The following is a 6,706-nucleotide window of genomic DNA, read 5'->3' on the forward strand; positions in this document are numbered from 1 at the left end:
CTTACATGGATCTACTCACCAATACCTGCTAATTGCAAGCTTTGTCTATTGGAACAAAACAATGAATGTATTTACTATCAGATTGCCAACAATGAGGACATTGGTTCCAAACTGTGTAGTATAAGTCACAAATCAGAAGAGAATTGGAGAAGTTATCTAAAGAAATTGAATCTCTCATCTGGCAAATATCATGTAACCCTTTTATCAATTACAATAAAAATATATTATAAAAAAAGAAATTGAATCTCTCCTCTGAACCCCTGAATAATAGCTAGAGGAGGTTCAATGTGGACAAGGTTTTGGGGGGAAAAGAATCCCCTATGAAACAAGGATAATAACAAACCAAACACTCTTCCTTTTCCTTCTTCTCCTTCTCTTCCTTCTCCTCCTCCTCCTCCTTCTCTTCCTCCTCCTCCTCCTCCTTCTCCTCCTCCTCCTCCTCCTCCTCCTCCTCCTCCTCCTCCTTTTCTTTTACACAGATCTGGATATGATCTTGCCTAATTGAATAGAGAGTCAATTGTAGGCATATTCAGATTCCATTAGGCAATATTTGGTTTCTCCCATCTTCTGTTGCAGACTGATTGCTCTGACACGTGAGGAGAATGGATTTTGTGCAGAAAGACATTATCCTTGCAACATCTGGATGCAAGTCGTGCAACTGTAGATCTACTGCTCCAAATGGTCAAGTTCTTATGTAGGAAATGTCTTCTGTGTGATGAAAAGAAGTAGGAGAGAGAAATAAATGTTCATTCAGTGCTGTTTGGACACATGGCTGAGCAAGAGTTAAGGAAGCTGTTGAAAAGTTAGCTGAAAAGATAAAAATGGTATCAGATGGCCACAACTAGATGCCAAAATACATGAACAAGATGACTGTGTAGCAAAAGGATCAGCTATACTGAGGATGGCACTGAGGTGTAGAAATTGACTGAGCAAGAGAAGTTATATGAGAAAATGTTTACATGATAATGAGGTTTCTAAAGCTGCTCAAAACTGTAATGGGTTAGATATTATTAGTTTACATTTGTGGCTGGGGAGACTTCAAAAGTAGATTTGTGAGTATGAAGTACTTAATGTGACTCTTTTTTAACTCTCTTTTTATGACCTTTGAGTAGTTGTACAAAGGGGTTTCAATCCAGTGTATCAGTTTACGTGTACAATATCTCCTGACCAATGTTACCTCTCTCATCCTTCTACCCCATCTCTCTTGACCCTACACACTCCTTCAAGTTGCCTGAGTCCATTTCTATAGGTGTACATGGTATATTATGACCATTGAATTCCCTTAACATAATGGAAACACTAACAGCTGCCATATGCAAAGCTGTTCGGAAAATTAAACGAACTGCATGGAAAGTGCAAGCACAGCATGTTGCACATAGTAGGTCCCCCACAAGCATCATTGGAGAAGAGAGTTGTGCTTCTGGGATTAAACTCATTACAGAAGTCTCTCTTACCAAGTCTTGCATAAGAAAATGTCCCAGCCAGGTGCCAGTGGCTCATGCCTATAATCCCAGCTACTCAGGAGGCTGAGAGCTGAGGATCACAGTTCAAAAACAGCCAAAGCAGGAAACCAGATCAGACAGAAAAGTCCCCATGACACTCACCGTCAATAACCACTCAAAAACTGGAAGTGGAGCTGTAGCTCAAATGGTAGAGTGCTAGCTTTGTGCAAAAGAGCTCATGGATAGCACCCTGGCCCTGAGTTCAAGCCCCAGGACTGACAAAAATAAAATGTGCTTTCCCATTTTTAACTCCTGTGCTAATGTAGGTCTAACTGGTTCACTAAAGGGCACAGTGACTTGAGCACCTCTGGAAATTGAACAAAAACCTGGCTAGCATTTTTCTAATTCATATAAGTAAAACAGACTTTTACTTTTTATTATATACCTATATATCTCTAGGTATTATATCTATCTACACATACAAGTTAATAATGACTTCTGTAATTTCTCAGATTTAGTGAATCAGTCTGTATTTCTTCAAATAAGCCACTCTTATGTGTTTGGGTTTACTTGAACACATACACAATTATGTTTTTGTCATTATCATTGACTAAGAAGAACATCCATGAGAACTCACTAATGGAAATAACAAACACCTGTTATATGAATTAGATTCTGGGAAGAAAATCAAATTTACTTCAAAGGGCTCCGATTAAGATATTTTAGTGAATAAAATAGTTCCAAAATTGTGATCAATGCTAAAGTAACCCTTAAAATGTGGACCCTACTGGTGGCTGGAATGTATTATTGCTTCCAAGTTTGAAGAAACGAATGAGAAATCAGTGTTCCAAAGACCACAGAGCACTTGCTCTTTCTTTCTCTCTCACTTTCTCGCTCTCTCTTTTTCTCACTTACCCACTCTTGATCTTGCTCTAGCTCTGCGTGTGTGTGTGTGTGTGTGAGATCACAGAGCTTCACAACTAATGTCCTGCTATTGCTTCTGTTCTTTCTTCCTGCTCTCATATCTTCTAATGACCAATTCTAGCCAGAAGTCATCAGTAGTGGGAGCCAATTCACCAGGGCAAGAAATGGCAGAGAATGAGTCTAGGTCATCAAACAACAACATCCAGCTAGCATACGGAGATAATGAGTGAAGTGTGTCTAGCTCATTGCCATACTACATATGGCTAGAAATCTATTAATGTACATTTTATCCTGGCTATTTCTTGTGGGTTCATTTGTGATAGTAAGCTTTCAAAGACATGCTTTAAATGGCAACTTCTTTTACATCTAACAACCTGATCCAGGCTTCTCTCCCTTTGGTCTTTAGAAACAAGATTCGATTGTACAGTATTTCTCCTTCAGTTTATCCCCAAATGCTGCAACTCTGGTGACATTTTCTTTGTCAAATCTTATCATGTTTACACGATCAATTTAATGATTGACAAATAGGGTGGCTTCGTCAAGGAAACAGTGAGAATATAGACCACAGCCAGCTGTTTAGATCAATGAAAGCATTACTAGAACATTGACGCATGGTAATGGGTGTGAGTAAGTCCTACTAATGTTAAGAATTGTACATTTATTTTGAGAGCATACTAAACATTACCTTTGATGGTGACTTTGTTTTCAAGCCTGAAAATCTGAAAGAAGCAAAACAAAACAAAAACCTGTTTTGATCTTTTGATGTTTCCTTGAAACTGGTTTCTTTCTGGAGATGTTTTTGAATGAGAAATGCTTTTTTTATTTTTTTTTGCTCTGTTTCCCTCCATTCATCCTCACTTTTCTTATGTTGTCAGTATTATTCTCATTATCTAAATGTCAGCTTTTAGCAGTGAGCTTTAATAATACTGATGGCTTCTATAATACCATAAACATATATGCTATTTAAAATAATTCTGAAAATACATATGCTATTTAAAATAAGATTGGCCTTTGAGCTTAAGCTCATAAAAGATATGTTCCAATGAAACCTTGAAAACATCATGTTCAAGTTAAAAAAAACTATGTTCAAGAAACATAATTACCAGCCCAAATAAAATAATACACTACACACAATAAAATAAAGGTGCTCAAAAACTTCCAGTGTCAGCATCAAATAAATCACCAAAGACATAAAAATGCAGCAAACTATGACTCATAACCAGGAGAAAATTCAGTCAAGAGAAATCAACCCTTAAGGGAGAGGGGTAGAACTGGTAAGGTCTGCTAACTGGATTGCCACAAATACGATTGAGAGTTAAAGAAAAATATAAACACACCAGAAGAAAAAATGGAAGATGTAAACAAAGACAAAAATGATGTCTGGGTGGTGAAATTATTTTATTTTTAACCTGAAACAATGCAGTAAAGAGGTGTTAGTTTTTATTTAGCTTTTAGTTTGTTTGTTGCGGGACTTGAATGCTGGGCTGTCCCTGAGCTCTTCAGCTCAAGGCTACTGCCCTACCCCTTGAGCCACAGCATCACTCCCTAGAGGGGTGTTATAATTACATGTTTACTTCATATGAAAGCATTCATAAATAAAGCATTAGTTACTGTCAAAATGGAGCTCAGACAGAAAAAAGTAATCAGACTCTGCAATAGGCAATTAAATATCACCCACTCTGACAAACATAATGGAATTAGGAAAACAAGGGGAAATATTTAAAGAATTAGTGGTGGCAAGCTTAGAGTTGTATGGAAACTAAACATACAGAGTTGTATGGAAACTAAATATAAGAGAGAAAGAAAAGAAGGAAGGAGGAAAAGAAAGAGACAAAGAGAATAATAGCATGATAAACCTTAACAAAATTGCTGAAAATCAGCTATAAAAAATTACGAATTATTACCCCCCAAAAAAGGAAATAAAGAATTTTTAGAAATGCAAGTTTTTGCAATGGCATCTTAAAATGACGAAATAAAAACAAAAAGCAAAATTTTCTGAGCCTAGAGAAAATGCTTCCCTCTTAGTTTTTAAAATATATTTTATTGTTACTGTAGAAGTGATATATGGAGGGGTTACAGTTACATGAGTAGGTAATGAGCACAGTTCTTTTTGAAGCATGTCTCCCTTTCCCTTACTCTACCCAGTTTTCCTCTCCTGTCCCCACCCACACTGTCCAGTGAGTAGCACTGCTCATCCTTTATTCTACCTTTTCTATGCCCTTCCCTAACCTCCCAAAGACAAATAAATAAACAAGACAAAAGAATAAGAACAGCAACAACAAACCTCTCTTACTTCCTTTTCTTGGAGTTTATTTTGTAAAACATTTTATATGATCGTATGCATGTAGCTATTGAGTCCTTAGGATCCGCTCTTTGGTTTCACTGTGTGAATGTCTACAGAGCTATACAGTTTACCATGCCCCAGTGTATTTTTATTTAACCATTCCGTATTATCGCGAATGAGAGAAACCATGCATCCTATATTTTTTGGATCAATCTGGCTTACTTCACTTACTATAACTTTTTCAAAGAAAATGTGTTTTTACACAATGAAATCTTACTGATCCATCAAATAAAAAGATATTTTTGTACCATTTGTAAGAAATGGAAAGACAAGAAAATATTTCCATATGTGTTTTTTGTTGTTGGCTATGGGACTTGAATTTGGGGCCTGAGCATTGTCCCTGAGCTCTTTTTGCTCAAGACTAATAATGCTCTACCACGTTGAGCCACCGTGCCACTCACACACACAAAGAAAATATTTAGTCAGACAAGTAGGCCATAAAAGAACTTGTCATTGGATATCATAGCCCATTCTTAACTCACACCAAATTTGATGGTTATGGATAAGGCAGCATTTGTTTTGGTTCTTTTATTTGAAGTTTTAAGAACAACTTAATGCATCTCAGAGACGACAACAAAATTTCATGTTGGTCACTGAAAAGAAGGCTGTAGAATAGGTTTTAGCATGTGAGCTGTAGTATTTTTTATCATTTTATTTTTTGTCGGACAATGTTAGTTTACATTCGTCAGGTAGTAGGTGCGTTACTTCTCACACAATGATACCCCTTCTCATTTTTGTCCCCAATTCTCTCCCTCCCCTCCAATCATCTTGTTTTCCCTCCTTCCCTTTCCTCTTTCAAATAAATGTATATACATTATCCTTGCACAGGGGCCATGGTAATCTTGTCTCTATCGTTCCAGTTTTAGTATATGTGCTGCCAAAGCAAAGCTGTAGTGTTTTTAACAGAAAATTAAATTATTAGTAGCTAGTAAAAACAGAAAAAACAAAGACATGACAAAGTATCTCCGAAGTCTTCCGTGTTGGTTCATTGAAGGCACGAAAATAGTGACAAGACAATGGATTTCTGAACTCACCTTGACAACTTCTTTGATTAATTCTGTGGTCAAAATAGCTAACCTTGAATGGTACCAATAACGTACTTGAATATTTTCCTTAGCCAGTTGAAGACTATGATGCACAAATGTTGATAGCAGCAGAAGAATGCAGCCAAGGAACCAAATTTTAAATAAGAATTTTAAAAAATTGTGCTGGTAGTGGGGCTTGAACTCAGGGCCTAGGTGCTATTCCTTGGCTTTGGTCTTCACAAGATGCTCTACTGCCTGAACCACAGGGCTCTACTTCTGTATTTTGGGTGGTTAATTGTAAACAAAAGTCTCAGGGACTTTGCTTCCTGGGCCTGCTTCAAAGTGTAATCCTCAGATCTCAGCCTCCCAAGTAGCTAGGATTTCAAGCATGAGCCACTAAAGCCTGACATATGTTTTGAGAAATACGTTAAAGATCTTATGTATCATAAAAATTTCACTATTGAGAGGGAACAGAAATTTAATCCTAGTTCGGTATGAAAAATGAAGGTAAATAATTTGTTCCAAATTAAAAAGTATGTATTTCATGCACAGTAAAAATTATGGGAAAGCATTCATTTCCACAAACTCTGCTGTACAGAAGGAATGACTCTGTTTATATGAAAGTTTCCACACAGTTTTATTCTTTAGTTTAGGTGAGAAATATGGAATTTGTACTTGAAAATCTATATGGTCTTATAAGCTTTAATAACAATCTTTTCCTAAACTTCTTTAAATTGTTGCAAATCTCTTATTTTGTAATTCAGATGACATAAAATGAGAAAGTAAGACCAAAGATCATTTTTATGGTGCCTAGATTTTTATGCTTTATGCTGAAAGCTGGTTCTGTTTTTATATCATGTAAGAAGACTATAAGATATACCTAGGATAAATTCATGCAACTCTAAAGATCTCCTTTAAAACTGAAATTCCATTTAGTATTTTATAATAATTTGTTTTTGTAAGCTTTTTTT

The 6,706-nt window shown here is 36.3% G+C and overlaps 1 pseudogene; it reads right to left on the reverse strand.

Moving 5' to 3' along the window:
• Window positions 1–5,507: 5,507 nt before the first annotated feature.
• Window positions 5,508–5,596, reverse strand: LOC150063626 (U6 spliceosomal RNA; annotated as a pseudogene).
• Window positions 5,597–6,706: the final 1,110 nt, after the last annotated feature.

This window comes from Megascapheus bottae, chromosome 5 (genome assembly GCF_031878675.1).
Source record: "Megascapheus bottae isolate mThoBot1 chromosome 5, mThoBot2.hap1, whole genome shotgun sequence".
NCBI classification, from domain to species: Eukaryota; Metazoa; Chordata; class Mammalia; order Rodentia; family Geomyidae; genus Megascapheus; species Megascapheus bottae.